Source organism: Lissotriton helveticus, chromosome 7 (assembly GCF_964261635.1).
Source record: "Lissotriton helveticus chromosome 7, aLisHel1.1, whole genome shotgun sequence".
NCBI classification, from domain to species: domain Eukaryota; kingdom Metazoa; phylum Chordata; class Amphibia; order Caudata; family Salamandridae; genus Lissotriton; species Lissotriton helveticus.
Window position 1 is genome coordinate 889,183,036 of NC_136068.1, and position 17,538 is coordinate 889,200,573.

The window sequence follows — 17,538 nt, forward strand, 5'->3', positions numbered from 1 at the left end:
GGACAGGCCTCACCTCATCTGCACAATCTGCTTACTAATCTGAGGAAACACAGGTGACATGATTGTGAAATGTGCTAATATATTTTTTTAATCATGCAGATACTATCTAATCCTTGTCAATAATGTAAAACCAATTCATGTGCCCTAAATCTTTTTTTAAATAACATTTACAAATTAGAGCACAGGTCATATGTATAAGCATTACACTACTGAAATCTCACTCATTTACAAAATACAATTCCTTTATGCACCAACATTTCTTTACCATACATTATCAACAATGTATTAGTCTCAATTATATTGTCTTCCTGACTTACTCTATTTTTCCACGTGTCCCCTTGTAACACCCTCTCTCTGACTTATTCCTTCTACATCCTGACTCTGTGTTACACTCTCTTACACTCTCTCTTTGACTTACTTTCTCTTACACCTTGTCTCTAATTTATTCCCTCTCTCTCTTTTTTACAGCAATTTGTAAGTCATACTTTCTCTTACATCCTCTTCCTGATTTACTCCGTCTTACAACCTTTCTCTTTGTAACATTCTCTCCCAGACATACTCCCTATTACACCTTTTGTCTGTTTTACACCCTCTCTCCCTCTTTATGACTTTTTTATTCTCTTCCTCTCTTTGTGTTACACCCTCTGTCTGATTTACTCCTTGTTACATCCTCTCTCTGATTTACTTCCTCTTACACCCTCTCTCAAAGTCTCTCCTTCCCTTTTACAGCCTCTCTGTGTTTTAGTCTCTTTTACACCCTCTCCCGTTCTAATACCCTCTCTCTGTCTTACATCCTCTTACACCCTTTCCCTAGCTTCCACCCTGTTACATCCTTTTTTTGACTTACTCCCTTTCTCCCTTTCTTTGACTTACTCCCTCTCCCTATTACATCCTTTCTCTGTCGTACAACATATTATACACTCTCTCTGTCTTACTCCTTCTCAATGTTTTACTCCCTCTACTTGTTTCTTTGTCTGACTCTCTCTGTCTCTTTGTTTTACTCCCTCTAACTCTTTTTCTCAATTTTACTCCTAGTTACATAGTTGCTGTGGTATAAACTTAGATATGTTGTAAACTAGTGTTTATATCATTTGGTTATTGTCATTGCTTTGTTGTTAGGTAATAGTGGTGTATAATCTGTTTTATTTTTTTTGTTTACCACAGATTGAAAACAAGATTTCAATAGTAAGGAAATATGCCGTCAAGGCAGAGGAGAAGGAAAGATGCCAAGCGGAATTAAAGCAGTCGCCTACAACAAATACTTCAAAAAACAGGAAAAAAGCTCCTGGTAAGACAACTAAGTCTTTCTTTCGGTACATTTGTAGATAAAAAAAAAATGTTGATGAGGATCAAAATATACAGAAGGAGAGAGCAAATTTGAAAAGGAAGGAGAGGCCCCCCAAAAATGTTACTACTGGAGCAGGAGAGAATAATATGTATAGGAATAGAAGGCGAAACCAAATTAGGGACATTCGTAAATGAATGTTTCGCAATAGGTTGGTTTTAAATTTGTTAAAAAATATTAAAAAAGGTAAACAGAGAGCTGTTTTTTAGAAGAAAAAGAAAAGTGTAGAGAAGATTGTTGATCAGGCTTTTGAACTTAAGAAAAAATTATTTATTTTAGTAATCAATAGAATTAGGACACTTAACAAGACAATTGATGTTTTCAAATCAAACAGTAGATGCAAAAGAGTAATTAATCGGACTAATTTTTGTAAAGTTTTTTCTGGAGAATGGATGCATAGTTCAAGTTGTGAGCCATTTTTTAATGAGGAGAGTTACTTCCAGGAGAATGATTTGGTGCATGCAGTTGACACCAGTGGTCGAGCATATGAGGTGAAAGACGGTTGTCCGATTGAAAAAGAGAAACTTGTGTCTAGAAATGCAGAAGAGGTGTTAACTGATGAAGTTTTAGGGAGACGTACTAAGGGTCCAGTGTACACTTGGAAGTGTAGTAGTATTTGTAGTGTGCGACAGGAATCAATCGATTTGCTTCGTAAGTTCTTACGTACATATAGTAAGAAAAGTCTAAAACAGAAAATGAAGATGTTGCAAGACTTAGATCCTCGCAGAGTGAGAGAAAACACAGGTTTGCAAGGGCATTCACTGGCTTGCCTTTCTAGAAAAGTATGTCCGAGTGTTTTTCATCATTTTAGGATGTTAGCAGTGCATCATAACAAAATGAGGAAATTAGTGAGAATGTTGTATAATGCAAAAAGTCCAGCACTTAAGCTTAAACAGTTAAACAGTGCTCTTTTACATGGAACTGAATTAGATGTGAAGAAGATTTGTGAAGATATTGAGATTTGTTACTTTGGTGAAAAAGAGGACAGTGTAGAAATTGACACAGTAATAGAAGGTAATGTGGAAGACAATGTACACATTTCAAGTACAGAAAAGTTTGACCAGGAAATCACCAAGTTTAAGGTGAAATCAAGTGAAAGGCCTAATTTTACTTGTGTGTGTTGTCGACGAACTCATTATAAGATTCAGACTAGGTTAGTTGATTTATATGCTGAAAGTGAAATGGAAAATAATACTGAATGGAAGAATTTTGCAACTTTGTTGTTGGTGGAGAATTCTTTTGATTTGAGTTCTGATCAGCGTATTTGTAAATATTGTTATAATAAATTAAATGAAAACAGAATGCCTGCTAGAGCTGTTCACAATAATCTTGAGTTGGTAGACATTCCTCCTGAATTAATGGATTTAAATACATATGAATCTATTCTGATTCAATGTGTCCATACTTTTCAGGCTATTGTTCGCATGGAGCCTAAGATAGGGAAATTGCCTCCTTCGGATTTACAGAGAGGATTAAAGGGAAGAGTTGTTTATTTGCCTCTAGATTTCAAGAAAAATATTGATACAATTGGTGTAGAGAAAGTGGAAGAGGAACCTCTGGTTGTTTTAGTTAATGGGGTTCTGACAAAGAGTAAGAAAATCTGGCAAGATTTAGTGGATGTTAGGAAAGTCAAAAAGGCAACGTTGTATTTAGTCAAAAACAATGAGTACTACAAACATGTATGAGTTGGAGCAGAGGAAACAGCTGCAGATGAAGACAGTGATTGTTCAGGCGGCCAAATTGAAAAAGTTGATGTGTCTAGAAGTGAAGAAATATATGAATATTATACTGTTCATCCTTTGCATTCCAAAGAAGTAATGAGGAATGCAATTGACTTTTTTCAAATGAAAGCAGCAAAAGGAAGTCCCATTAGTGTATGGGAAGAAAGTTTGGAAGCTCGTTGTTTTCCACAGCTATTTCCAACAGGTCGAGGTGGACGATATGACGATCGACCACTTCAAATTCGAGCATCTGAATACCGGACTTTAAGATTATATGCTGAAGATCCAAGGTTTCGTCAATGCATCCCATATCTGTTTCATCTACTGTATGAAAGTGACTTGTCTGGGCTTTCTTATGCAGTAAACCATATGCTGAAAAGTGGAGCAGATCTGCAAAATGTTTCGGCGAGTGACTTTATGGAGAAAGTCAATCAGCAAGACAATATTTTGGAATCTCATCTAATCAATCTCATGGCATGTCAGCATGGTACAAATGAGTATTGGTACTGTCGACATGGAGAAGTGAAATGTATGCTAAGAAACTTAGGAACTCCTACATGGTTCCTCACTCTTAGCTGTGCTGAGTATGCATGGGACGACTTACTTCAATATCTACGAGAGGCAAATGCAAACATTCAAAATATAGAATTCAAAACACCTGGAGAACTGTGTTCTTTGGATCCAGTGAATGTATGCAGATATTTCAATCATAGATTTGAAGCTATGATGTCTTTCATTACCAACAAAAAGAATCCTCCCCTTGGAGAGGTTTTGGATTTCTTTTGGAGAAAGGAGTATCAAGCGAGAGTTGCTCCTCACATACATATGTTGTTATGGATTAAAGATGCACCCACATTTGGATGACACAGTGATGAGTTTCATTGAAGAGTATTCAACATGTACTGTTCCGAAAACTACCGAAGAAAATAGTTTAAGGCAACAAGTTTTAAGCTTTCAATTACATCGTTGTGGAAAGTACTGTTGTCAAAAATTCAGAAACAAGGACAAGTTCTACACAAAATGTCGTTTCGCATTTTCACGACCAGTGATTTCTAAAGGAAGAGTAAATAATTTGATGTCTTCTCTGCGACATACGGTTACGAGGAAATCACCAAAAAATACATACAATTTAAAAAGAAACGAAGAGTCCAAGTACATCAACGACTACAACCCAGTGATTTTGTCCATGTGGAATGCTAACATGGATATTCAGTTTGTTGCTGACAACTCTATTGCTGTGGCTCGATATGTGACATCTTACATCACAAAAAAAGAAAAGACAGAACTGAAGGAAATGTGGGAGGACATTTCACATGAAAAGAGTATAAGTACAAAAGTTATACAGTTTCAGTTTGAAGATGTTGTCTCATCGAGAAATTGGAGCATATGAATGTTCTGATCGGTTATCATCAGCAAGTCTCTACGCCAAGTCTAGAACAATTATTTGGGTGAGTCTAGGTCTTGCTGCAACACGAAACCGAGTTTTGAAATCTGTACAAGAAATTGAGTATTTGGCGGAGAAAGAACCAAACAGTACAGATATTTTGAAGACAAACATGTTGGATACATACTATCCAAATAGAAGTAGTCATCTTGAGAACAGTTGTTTGTATGAAGTTCTGCAAAACTATATTTATAAGAGGACCATCAGAGAAGATATCAATAATGGAACATATGCTATCATTGGGTGTGAAGGATGTCTAGTGAAGCAGAGAAAAGGCCATTTAATTATTCGTCGAAAATTGAGTTGCGAAAATCCAGAGAAAAGGGAATTTTACTATTTAGCTCTTTTGCAACTCTTTAACCCCTTCGATGCTCATGACGGAACGGTTCCGTCATGAGCTACGGTTGAGCTGTGCTCATGACGGAGCCGTTCCGTCATGACCATGCCCGTTTTTATTAGGGCCCAGCACCGGAGGGGGAATCGCGGTCGCGCTGAAAAGGTTAAGCCATGGCGTACAGAAGAGGAACAGCTTGGAGATTTTCTCTGTTACGAAGATTCGTTTAATGCAACCAAGGATACCATAGAATGTCCTGATTTTCCAAATTATCTGCAAATGTTGAACGAATAAATAGAGCAAGAAGCCACAATTGCTGTATAGATTGCTAGAGACAGTGCTCAAGATAGTCAGAGTTCTGCTTCATTGAGTCAGTATCCACTAGGAGGACCAATTATCCAAAATGAAGCTGCCACTGCCATGGATGAGGTGGAAAGAGCCATGGAACAAGCTCAAGATGATGTAGTTAACTTAGAAGATTTGGTGAAACAACTAAACCTTGAGCAGAAACAGAACAGGTAGAACATGGATTCAGTCATGAGAAAAAAGAGTGCTCATGTACATCATTTAAGCCTGTGCGACTGTACGTGAGTGGAGAAGCGGGAACTGGAAAAAGTATTCTGATTAAAGCAATTGCAACTTATCTGCAGAAAAGGATTGAATCATCGCTGTCTTGTGTTGTTACCGCTCCAACTGGGCTGGCAGCACATAACATTAAAGGGATTACTTTACATCGTTTACTGATGCTACCAGTTGAGCATGATAACAAATTACAATACCACAAGCTATCTGGAGATGCTTGTTCTGAAGTTTCCAGAGTCCTGAAGAAAATGAAACTTCTTATCATTGATGAGGTAAGCATGGTCTCAAATCTAATGCTTGCTTTTGTGCATTTGAGAATGTAAGAAATTCTTAGAACAGACTATGATGTCTTATTCGGAGGAAAACACATTATTGTTTTTGGAGATCTACTGCAGTTGACTCCAGTGAAAGGACAACCAGTGTTTAAAATGCTCATGCATGAAATGAAATGAAATGAAATGAAATGAAAACAATTTATAATGCGCAAAACAATAACCCGCAGGTATCAAGGCGCCTAACAATACAATCACAATTAAAACAGACGTCCTTACATATAGGCTTGTCGGAAGAGAAGAGTTTTTAGGGCAATGCCGAATTTCTGTATGGATGGAAGAGATCTCAGATCAAGAGGAAGTTCATTCCACCATTTGGGGGCTAGCGTGGAAAAAGCCCTGCCTCCCCATTTAGCTCTTTGTACACGGGGGGCAGTCAAGAGCGATTTCCCGGCGGAACGCAAGTTCCTACCGGGAATATAATGGGAGATGATAGACCCAATACCCGTGTCGCTATTTTTAGCGATGGCTCTGTAGGTCATGCAAAGGACTTTGAACCGGATTCGAAGTTCTACCGGTAGCCAGTGCAGCATTTTCCTGGCCGCAGTGGCTGAGGAGCCTCTGGGAATGTCCAGGACAAATCTGGCTATGGCGTTTTGGACCACCTGTAAGAGCTGTAGGTGGCTCCGGTTTAGCCCAGCATACAGCACATTACAGTAGTCCAAACGAGAGCCAATGAGTGCAACGGCTATTTGCTTTCTAGCCTGCAAGGAAAGATATTTCCTGATTCTTCGCAGGGTGTGAATCAAGCCCCAGCAGGTGGAGACCGTTCTACTCACCTGACTGCCCATATCAAGGGCTGGATCTATCATCACCCCAAGATTCTTAGCAGATGTTGTGGGGGAAGGACATATTCCTAGTGAGTCAGGCCACCAGTTTGCTGACCAGATGTTTTCTTTCCCCCTGAACACCAACACCTCAGTCTTCTCCCCATTCAGTTAAAGAGAGTTCTGAATCATCCAGTGACCAACCGCCTCCATACAAGATCTAAACTTGGAGGCGATTAGCACATCTGAATGGGGGAGAGAGACGAGTATTTGGGTGTCGTCTGCATAAGACACTACCTCCATCCCGAAAGATCTTATTAGCCTGGCTAGTGGGGTCACATAGATGTTGAAAAGGGTCGGACTAAGCGCCGACCCTTGGGGGACCCCACACAGCACTGGTCGGGATGGAGATAGAAACTCCCCCAACTTGACTCTTTGTTCCCTCCCAATTAGGAAAGAGGTCAGAAGATCCAAGGCAGCATTCCTCACCCCCACCTCCCTCAGGCGAGATGTAAGCACAGAGGGGGAGAGGGTATCGAAAGCCGCTGTTAGATCTAGTAAGACCAGGAGGGTGGTCTGGCCCCCATCTACTGTCGTGCGGATCTTATCAAGCAGGATGGTAAGGGCTGACTCTGTGCTGTGTTCCCTCCTGAATCCATGCTGGGAGGAGTCCAAGCATCCCGAGCTTTCCACAAAGATGGCGAGGTGCTTGTTAAGATGTGCCTCAAGCATCTTCGCTGGGGCAGGAAGCAACGAGATGGGACGAAAGTTTTTTAGGACCTCCGGGTCAAGGGAGGCCTTTTTTAACAGGGGTTTCACTACCGCCTTCTTCCACTCCATAGCGAAAGTGCCATCTCTAATGGCTAGATTCATTATTTCTAGCAACGGTGGTAAGAGAGTCTCCCTACACTGCTTGATGATTTTCAGTGGGCAGGTATCCAGGGGAGAGCCAGATTTGATCTTATTGAGCAGGATCTCCAGATCGTGTAAGGCCAGCGGAGGAAAAGAGTCCAAGGTGCACAATGGGGAGATGTCTGTGGTAGTCATATTCATCTCAACCTGAGTGATGGACGCACTGACGCAGACTCTTTGTTCCTCGAGAGCCAAGTGGATATCCTGTATTTTGGTGTGAAAAAAGGAGGCTATCCTGTCACATAGGTCCTGCGAGGGAATAACAGGGTCAGGGGCTTTCAAGTTGACTAAAGAGTCAACAGTTTTAAAGAGCTCCTTCGGCGAGGACAGCGAGATGGTCAGGGTTACAAAGTAGTCTTGTTTGGCTTGTGTAATCTCGGCTTTATATTTCCTGACAAGGAGTTTATGTGCTTCCTTGTTCTTGGGGTCCCAGCTAGCGTGCCAGAGCCTCTCCTTTCTCCTCACTTCTTGCCTAAGAAGTCTGAGGGAGTCAGAGAACCAGGGGGCAGAAGGTCTCTTTCTGGCTCGGCGACGGGACTGTACTGGGGCCAATTTATTCAAGACCTCGGTGGTGACCTGTTCGAAATGGCCAACCGCAGTCTGTACGTTGTCCAAGCCAGTGACAGAAAGGCTTGCAGCCCAGGGCACAAAGGAATCACTGCTGAGATTCCTGAAATTTCTGGCAGTTTCTATTACGTGGTTCCCTCTTTTACAAGAATCCATCCCATGGTATTCCAGAAAGAAAGGAACCGCAAGATGATCAGACCAGGATAGGTGTATCGGATCCTTGATGGTCAGCCGAGAGTCATTGGAGAAAATGCCATCCAAAGTATGACCTGCACGATGAGTGGCTCCGTTGACTCGTTGCGTGAGTCCACATGACTCCAACTCCTCTATAAGACATGATGTGTCAAATAGATCATGTCGTTCTAAGTGATAATTAAAATCACCTAGGATGGAAAAGTTTTGTTGGCCAAAATTAGGTTCCAGAGCCTGGAAAAGATTGTGCGAGAAGTGAGTTTTCGAGCCGGGTGGTCGATATACTAAGATCCCATTAAAAAAGGGGCATTGCGCTTCCTTTATTGTAAAGTAGAGTGCTTGAAAGCTATCAGGAAAGTCGGATATGGGTACAAAATGGCATTGCAGGTGGTCTTTATGAAGAATCGCTAGCCCCCCTCCCACTCGACCCTGTCTGTCAAGTCTGACCAAACAGTACCCTTCTGGGACCGCCTCGATTAGGTCAGGGCCAGAAGAATCCATGGCCCATGTCTCCGTGATAAACACTATGGTAGGTGTTTTATCCAATACTAGCTCTTTAAACATTATTTTATTCTTAACAAGTGAGCGGGCATTAAGCAGAATGCCTTCTACTCCTACTATCTTATGGATGGAAGTGACGGGGAGGTCAGGGAGAGGATATTTAGGGACGGGATTGGAGAACCTACGCGCGAAGTAGCAGTCACAATGGAGAGGGAGTAAGAAATCGTCCGGCTCGTAGGAATGCGAGCATCGCTGTCGGCGCAGTTTTAAACCCAGCAATTGCTGGTGAGAATAGCTGTAAAGGGTGGAAGAAGTATCGCCGGAGTCCCGAGTCCAGCCGTCCAACGCGTCCTCAGCGCGGACGGGCGCAGACGGGCTGGACTCTGGCGTGACTCCGGCGTCACTATGGCGTCCACGCTGCGCGTCCACGCTGCGCGCCATATCCTGCTGTCTATGTAGGACTCTAATCAGACCACGTGTCAGCTTCAGCCACTGGCTGAGTAGCGCTAGAGACCCACCCAAGATGGCGTCCCAGATCAACAAAGCGCGGGGACCGGGCCGCCCGAATGGCGGTGAATGCAGACCTGTTTAAAGTGCAGCAGTGCGATCCGTGTCTAAGGGCACAGGTAGGGACCTCGTAAATTCTAAACAATATTTTTAACTATTAAAAACAGGGGATATCGAGCGCCAATCGAAAAGTAAATACAAAACGGGGTATTTTAAAAGTCAATTAAGAGCTTCCAGCGCATAGCGCTATATGCAGGACGGAGTTCAGAAAAGAGTGAGAGACTCTCCTACCTGGGTTAAATACTGTCACCAAATACAGCCTCTAATCAGACCACGTGTCAGCTTCAGCCACTGGCTGAGTAGCGCTAGAGACCCACCCAAGATGGCGTCCCAGATCAACAAAGCGCGGGGACCGGGCCGCCCGAATGGCGGTGAATGCAGACCTGTTTAAAGTGCAGCAGTGCGATCCGTGTCTAAGGGCACAGGTAGGGACCTCGTAAATTCTAAACTATATTTTTAACTATTAAAAACAGGGGATATCGAGCGCCAATCGAAAAGTAAATACAAAACGGGGTATTTTAAAAGTCAATTAAGAGCTTCCAGCGCATAGCGCTATATGCAGGACGGAGTTCAGAAAAGAGTGAGAGACTCTCCTACCTGGGTTAAATACTGTCACCAATTACAGCCTCTAATCAGACCACGTGTCAGCTTCAGCCACTGGCTGAGTAGCGCTAGAGACCCACCCAAGATGGCGTCCCAGATCAACAAAGCGCGGGGACCGGGCCGCCCGAATGGCGGTGAATGCAGACCTGTTTAAAGTGCAGCAGTGCGATCCGTGTCTAAGGGCACAGGTAGGGACCTCGTAAATTCTAAACAATATTTTTAACTATTAAAAACAGGGGATATCGAGCGCCAATCGAAAAGTAAATACAAAACGGGGTATTTTAAAAGTCAATTAAGAGCTTCCAGCGCATAGCGCTATATGCAGGACGGAGTTCAGAAAAGCATGAAGATACCAGGAAGTACCTAGGAAGCATTGGAAACGTTAATATATGGTTACATTTCAAATATGCAGAACTGCTTCAAAATATGTGACAGGCAAAGGATGAAGATTATAAAAATATTCTACAAGATGTAAGAATCGGAAAAGTAAGTGAGCATGGCAAAGAAGCATTATATGCACGATTAATTTGAAATTTGTATCCAAATGAAAACATTCTTCCAGATAATATTTTTAAGAAAATTACTGAGAACAAATCTGGGATATGTTTGATGCCAACTCTGCAAGAATGTTCCATCTTCAACCACAAAATGTTAAAGTTAGAAAATGAAGAGATTGTGAAACTGGAAGCTATAGATAAAATAGAGCATATGGGAGCAACAATTATTTTGTCTGAAAATTTGAAATCAAAATTGGATTTATTAGAGAAGAGTATATCTAAAACTGCTGGTTTTCAAAAGACTCTGAATGTGTGTTTAAATTGTCGTATAATTTTGAGAAGGAATTTAAATGTTGAAAGAGGTCTTGTAAATGGAGCAATGGGTCATGTTGTTGATTTTGTGAATTACAAAAATAGAGATGGAATTGAAATTTTAAAAATTAAATTTGATGGCATTGACGAAATAGAACAAATTTGTCGTTGTTCAGCTAGATTTTTGCTTGTGAAAGACTTATATGTTCGCCGAAAACAGTTTCCTGTTTGTTTGGCATATGCGGTGACAATTCATAAATCTCAAGGTTTAAGTGTAGATAGTGCTTTGGTGAACATTAGAAGTTCTGTGTTTAAAGAGGGTATGGCATATGTGGCATTATCACGCGTCAGAACTTTATAAGGATTGTATTTGATTGAGTGTGATGAAACAAAGATTTGTGCTGATCTAAATTGTGTTAAAGAATACAATAGGTTAAGAAGAGAGTATGCTCCACATTTGCCTCAATATCCTCTGTTTGAAAAACGTGTGGTAGGCCGAAAAAGAACAAATGAGAATAATTGCAGTGAGGTAGTAGCAAAAAGACAAAAAGTAGATGAAAATGTAATTGTAAGCAGAAAGAAAAAGGATTCTGTTGAAGATGTTGTTGGATTTCAGTTTGAAAACAGTTCTGGTGTCAACTGCTATGCTAATGTAGTGGTTAATGTTGTTTTTTTTCTTCACAATTTACAAGAACAGATTGTTGAAAATCGGGATCAAACATTCTGCTGTTTATTGAATTCTGTGTTTGAGAAATGTAGCATTGATAGAGGAAAAATAGAAAGTGTTTCAGAAATTCAAAATCTTCTAGACATATGTTCTGGTCAAAATCAATTTTCACAGAATATTCAGCAGGATTGTCAGGAATTTTTAATGTATATGTTTGAGGTATTGGAAGATGAAGGTGTAGATATAAAAAATCTTTTTAGCCTTTCTTATCAATGGCAGCATGACTGTGACAACTGTACTTTATCAAGTAGTACTACAATAGACACCGAAAGATTTATATATTTGACTTTACCAGACTGCAAATCAGTGCCTTTTAATAATCTAGTTAAAGCAGCGGATCACAATATGGTGTGTACCCAATGTAAGTCTGCAATGCTGTCCACATTATTTATACAAAATTATGGTCAGTATGTCATTTTAATGTTCCAACGATGTAAACCTGATGGAACTAAATTGACAACTTCTATGAAAAATTTCGTGGCTTCTCAGTTATCAATTTCAGGAAGAACTTTTGCAACTGTAGCTATTATTTATCATGGGGGTCCTTCAACAACATCAGGGCATTACACATGCTATTTAAAATGTCGAAAAGGTTGGACTAACTGTAATGATACTCATTTGACTTTCAAACAACGTTTGCCTTTTGACTTAAAAAATTCATACCTAGTGTTTTTACAATCAAAATTTAAGTAAAGGTAATTGGCTTATGAAGACGGGAGCAGATAATAAAAGTTAGTCTGCTGTTTAAAGTTATATTGTGAGTAAAAGTGATGAAGTTAATATAAAAATTATAGTTCTCATATAGGTATGGTAAGAGGATCGCATACTAAGTGATATCAGTATTATAGGAAATGTTCAACATGAGAGAGCCAGATATGGAATTATGAATATTTAAATATTGTGAAAATGTTGTTTGAGCCTTTCTTTCAGAACGTCGGGTAAACAGTAATTTTAGAGTTGTTTTAAGTAATTTGAAAATATACTGCTACATCTGACACTATTTGGCCTTAAGGAAAGGTGAAGGAATGAGCAAAGAGTCATGACTGAACACAAGGAGTATATGAAAACATTGAAACATATTTCAGATGTTCTTGGAGCTTTTCTTCTAGAGAGTCGATGAAATGGAATTTTTAGAGAACAGCAGAGTACCTTAAAAGGAAAAGGACCTTCATGATGTACTATTTGGCCTAAAGGAAAAGTAAGTGAATCAAAGATTAGTGTACATATGTGATTAGTAAGTTTATATGTTTTTTTTTAAACACAATCTTTTTGATTGTGTTTTTTTTTCCCGTTGTTATATGATGAATAGTTTAAACTCACTGTTTTTAGTGAAATTCAATATGTTCTGAGAACAGCATAAATAAACTATCTAACATGTTGTACAAATTATTCTATAGTTTGTATTGTGTAATGTATATTGTATTCCCATTGTCTCACACTCATTTTCCTTTTTTCTCTCTCTTTCAGCTCTCTTTACTCACTCACACTGCCTTTCTCTCATTCTGTTTCACACCCATTTGTTTACTCAACTTCCCTCACAACCCCTCATTTCCATTTCAACTGTCTGCATCCCCTCTCTCCCTTGCACCACTTTTCAGCTTTCAGTCTCTCTGTTTTACTTACCTTTTCCGTCTTTTCCTCTTTTGCTCTTTTAGTAATTCCTCTTTACTCACTCAACAGTATTGTCACACTCTGTCACTATAACTCACCCACTCTCCCTCGCTTATCTTTGTTTGCTCCTTTTTTTGACCTCTTCTCTCTATTTTCCGTTCACTACCTCTATGTCCTCAGTCCCTCACTCTCCTTGTATTATGTTCACTTGTGTTTATCTACCTTCTATCATTTCTTTTAGAACAACTTCACTGCTCCTCTCTCATCGTTCTTCACCCCATTTCTTTTAGTCCGGTTCCATTACTACCCCTTATTTCCTTTCTTTCAATGTTCTTCTCTTTACTTTCATCACCGAATCACTTTCTCTCAGTACCACTGCTTTAGTCCTCTTCTCCTCTCTTTCTTTCTTTTGCTCCCTTACTCATTTTCCTTTCTTCACTCATTGTACTCCACTTCACTCAGTCCTTCCCTTAGTCTCTCTGTGTACTAAATTCCTCACTCCTTTTCTCTCAATCCTTCTATATTATCCTCTCTCCCCTTCATCCCTTCACTCTATGCCACTGCTTCACTTACTCTCAGTTATCTTCCATTCCTCATTCTTCTAAATGCATCCTTAATTAGACTCCTTTCCCTCTCAGTCATTATCTTTTTACTTACTCCTGTTTCCTGATTTAGTTTTGCTAACTCACATTCTTTTAGTATATTTATTACCTTCAGTTCATTTCTCTGTTCTTATCTTCCTCTCTGTTAGTGAATCTATATGCCTTACTCTTAGTAATTTGCTCTCCTTCTATTTCTTTTACCCTCTTTTTGTCCTTTTACATCACTTTATTTCCCTTTCTGTGTCTTTCACTCATACTTTATTTCTTAATACACTGTTATGATTTTTAACCTCTTCATTTATATCTTTTATTTTAAAATATATATTTTACTAATTATAACTTATTTTTTCTTCTCTCTTTCACAGATACAAAGTGTAGTAAAAAAATGTAATTAAAGTTACATTAATTATATGGTAAGTGTGACTAAAAAAATGTAGTTTGTCATCACCCTTTCCTTTAACCTCACTATTATTCTCTCACCCTACGTCACTCCTGTTTCCTTACTCTGCTTCCCTCACTTATTCTTATCCTCCATGTTTACTCCCCTTTCCCTAACTCCCCTCCCACTTTCAACTTCTTTCAGTCCCCCTGCTTTACTTCCCTTACCCTCTGTTCCCTTCCTTTGCTCCCTCACTCATTCCCTTTCCCTTAATCATTTACTTCACTCCTGTCACTCCTTCTCTCAGTCCGTCTGTCCTCACATTCCTCACTTCCCTTCCGTCACTCTGTCTCTCTTATCGTCGCTGTCTCTCTCCTCTCATTCTGTCAATACTCTTTCGTCATGCTCACTCTCTACAACTCACCCACACTCCCTCACTTACCTTTGTTTGCTGATTCACTCACTCCCTTTCAGTCACTCCTTTCTTTACTCTCTCTCTCCTTTCTCTCTGTCACTCCCCATGTCTTACCCTTATTCACTTTTATCCACCCTCTTTCACCCCTCTTTACTTAGAGTCACTGCTCTTTTCTAATCCTCCCTCACTGTTTTACTATCTAATACACAGTCCCTTTGTGTTGCTCCCTCTAGCTCTCTTTCTCTTAACATCACTCTCTCTGTCCCTTTCCCTCATGCTCACTCTTTCATTCTTTTTTTTTTCTTTTTTTTTGGTACGCTCCCCGGTACGCGTACCGGGGAGCGTACCGTTACGCGTACCCTGGAGAAAAAATAATGACAGAGTTTTTTAAAAATGTTTTTTTTTTATAAATTAGAGGTAGTTCTAAAAAGAACTGTTTTTTAAATTCTTTTTGTTGTTTTATATTTTCTTATTGTTTTTTTGAACATTTTTTACTTTTTTGGGCTTTTCTGAACAGTTTTATATATTTTTTTATTTTTTATGGGGAGAAACAAAAAACAGGGAATTGAAAACAGCTCAACTGGAGCACAAAAAAAATCAGGAAAAATTATGGTTTCCTCGGGCATTTGTGGTTATCCATAGCAACATTGATTAGTGTAATGCTTTGCTCACCATAACTAATTGTTTTATTGCAATATATACAAACAAGTTTGTATCCCCCAAACTTTGTTTGTATATTTGGGACCGTCTCCCTTGCCTCTGGACCCGATGGAGTGGGTTCTTTGGATGTTGAGGGTCTGGATGATGATTGGGGTAGCATTCTGCAGAGGTCTCCTACCTCTGCTGCAAAATAGTTGTTAGGGTGCAAACGCATCATGTGCCGAATCATAGTATGATTCCCAAAGGAATATTTTCTTTAGGGTTCCCCCTGGATAGCACAGCACCAGAGATGAGACACGTCACCTTTGCAGCATTGACTTTTTTGAAACCCCTTGGGATTTTGTAAAACTCCCATACGAAGTGCTCTTTTGGTTTGTATGGGGGATTATCTTCAGGCAGGAACTGCCTTCTCTCTCCCTCCTCTTCATCCTCATCCTCCTCTTCTTCTTGACCACCAATGTAATCTTCTGGTGGTCCTTTTGATGGTGGTGGTGGTGGCGGTGGGGCAGATGCTCCAGCTGCTGATATGACTGTAGCCATCTCTGTAAGGAAAAAGCAGGTCTTCCTCACTCAAATAACAAAGTGAGAATGAGGAAAAAAGGTGGGGACTTTCATCATTTGGAAAACAAAACTGTTTTGAACCAATGAAAAGTGTTATTTTCAAGTCACATGATCCAGGCTTTCATCATTTGGAAACCAAAACTGATCTGAACCAATGAAAAGTGTTATTTTCAGATCACATGACCCGACGCGCTTACGCTACGCGCCCCGGTGCGTGCCCAGGTGCGTGCCCTGGGGCGCGCCCAGCGGCGTTTACGTTGCGCGATCGTATGCGCTAGGGCGCTTCCGGGTGCGCTTATGCTGTGCGTCGTAAGACGCATCACGCGGCTACGTGAAACGTCACAATGTTGTTTCCGTTCGCGGCAATAGCGCTAACGGGACGCTCACCAGTACGCGCCCCGGGGCGCGCCGTAACAATGCGCTCACCGGTGAGCGCATCGGTACGCGCCCCGGGAGCGCTCCAGGGCAAAAAAATCAAAAAAAATAAACATAAAAAAAATAGTATTACATAATTATACAATATAAAATTCATTATAAAAAATATTACATTTCATACCTATAGAGATTTGCTATTAAAAAACCTATGAAATTCACTGAAAAACCATAGGTTTTTTGCAGATTTTCGGCAAATTCGCATTCCGCGAATTCCTGCAAATTTGCCAAAAATCCGCAAATCCGCGAGCGGTACGGATCCGAGAGGCAAAAGTTCAAGCTTCAAGCTTGTAACTATTTTAGAATGGCGCCGGCAAGCTGCCAGCGCCATTCTAAAATAGTTACTAAGTTAGCTTCAACAGGAAGCACTAATAGAAGCAGGTGCTCGAGTTTAACTGAATTCGAGCAGCTACTTTATTTTATCTATTAGTGCTTCCTGATGAAGCTAACTTAGTAACTATTTTAGAATGGCGCTGGCAGCTTGCCGGCGCCATTCTAAAATAAAACAGGAGAGGGGCAGAGGGCAGAAGGGCACAACAACGAGTGGGGCAAAGGGCAAAATGGCACAAAAACGAGTGGGGCAGAGGGCAGAAGTGCACAAAAACGAGTGGGGCAGAGGGCAGAATGGCACAAAAACGAGTGGGGCAGAGGTCAGAAGGGCACAACAACGAGCGGTCTCGCACAAAAAAAACCCGCGAACACGCAAAGCGCCCCGCGAACACGCAAAAATTAAAAAATCCGCAAATTCGCACGAATTTGCGAATTTTGCGGATTGCAAATAAGCAAATTGGGGGATTGCGAATTCGCAAAATTCGCCCATGCTTACATTTGATGAATCTTCATGAAATTTTCCAAACTAACTTTTATCAGCTCCTATGTTACAAGTTTGGGGGTGATTCGTCAAGGGGGGCCGAGATAAAAGGGGGGTCTCAAAAGGTGTTTCTCCATGTTAATTTCCATAGGAAACTTTACACAAGGCTACAGGTCGAACGGGTGAACGGAATTACGCCAAATTTGGCAGGGAGAAGGGTCTTGGTCTAGAAAGGACGCTTTTGTTTATTTGGTGTCAATTCGTTCAGTAGTTTTGGAGAAATATCAAAATTTACAGATAGCAATATTTGGGAATTCTGTCATCTGATTGGCTGAGGCGTTACGGGCACGACCTTGCTGATTATTGGCTGCGAGCGGTGCCGGTGGTTGCAACTAGGGAGTGTTGGCCGCCTTTTTGTGATTCTGTTGAAGCGAATAAGGAGGAAAATGGGTGAAAATAGTAGGAAAGCGGAGGGTAGGAGCACTGTAACGTCTGTGGGGTGTTTAGGGAGTGCTATACTAGGAGTGTGAAGTGATGTATTTACCCCTACTGGTGTGAAAGTGCTGTTTATCCCACAGTGAGATGGTGCTGAGGTGAGGTGTCAGTACAGTCGAGGATGAAAGCTTGCACCTAGTGAGTTGAGTGCTGTAAACTCATGTGCTCT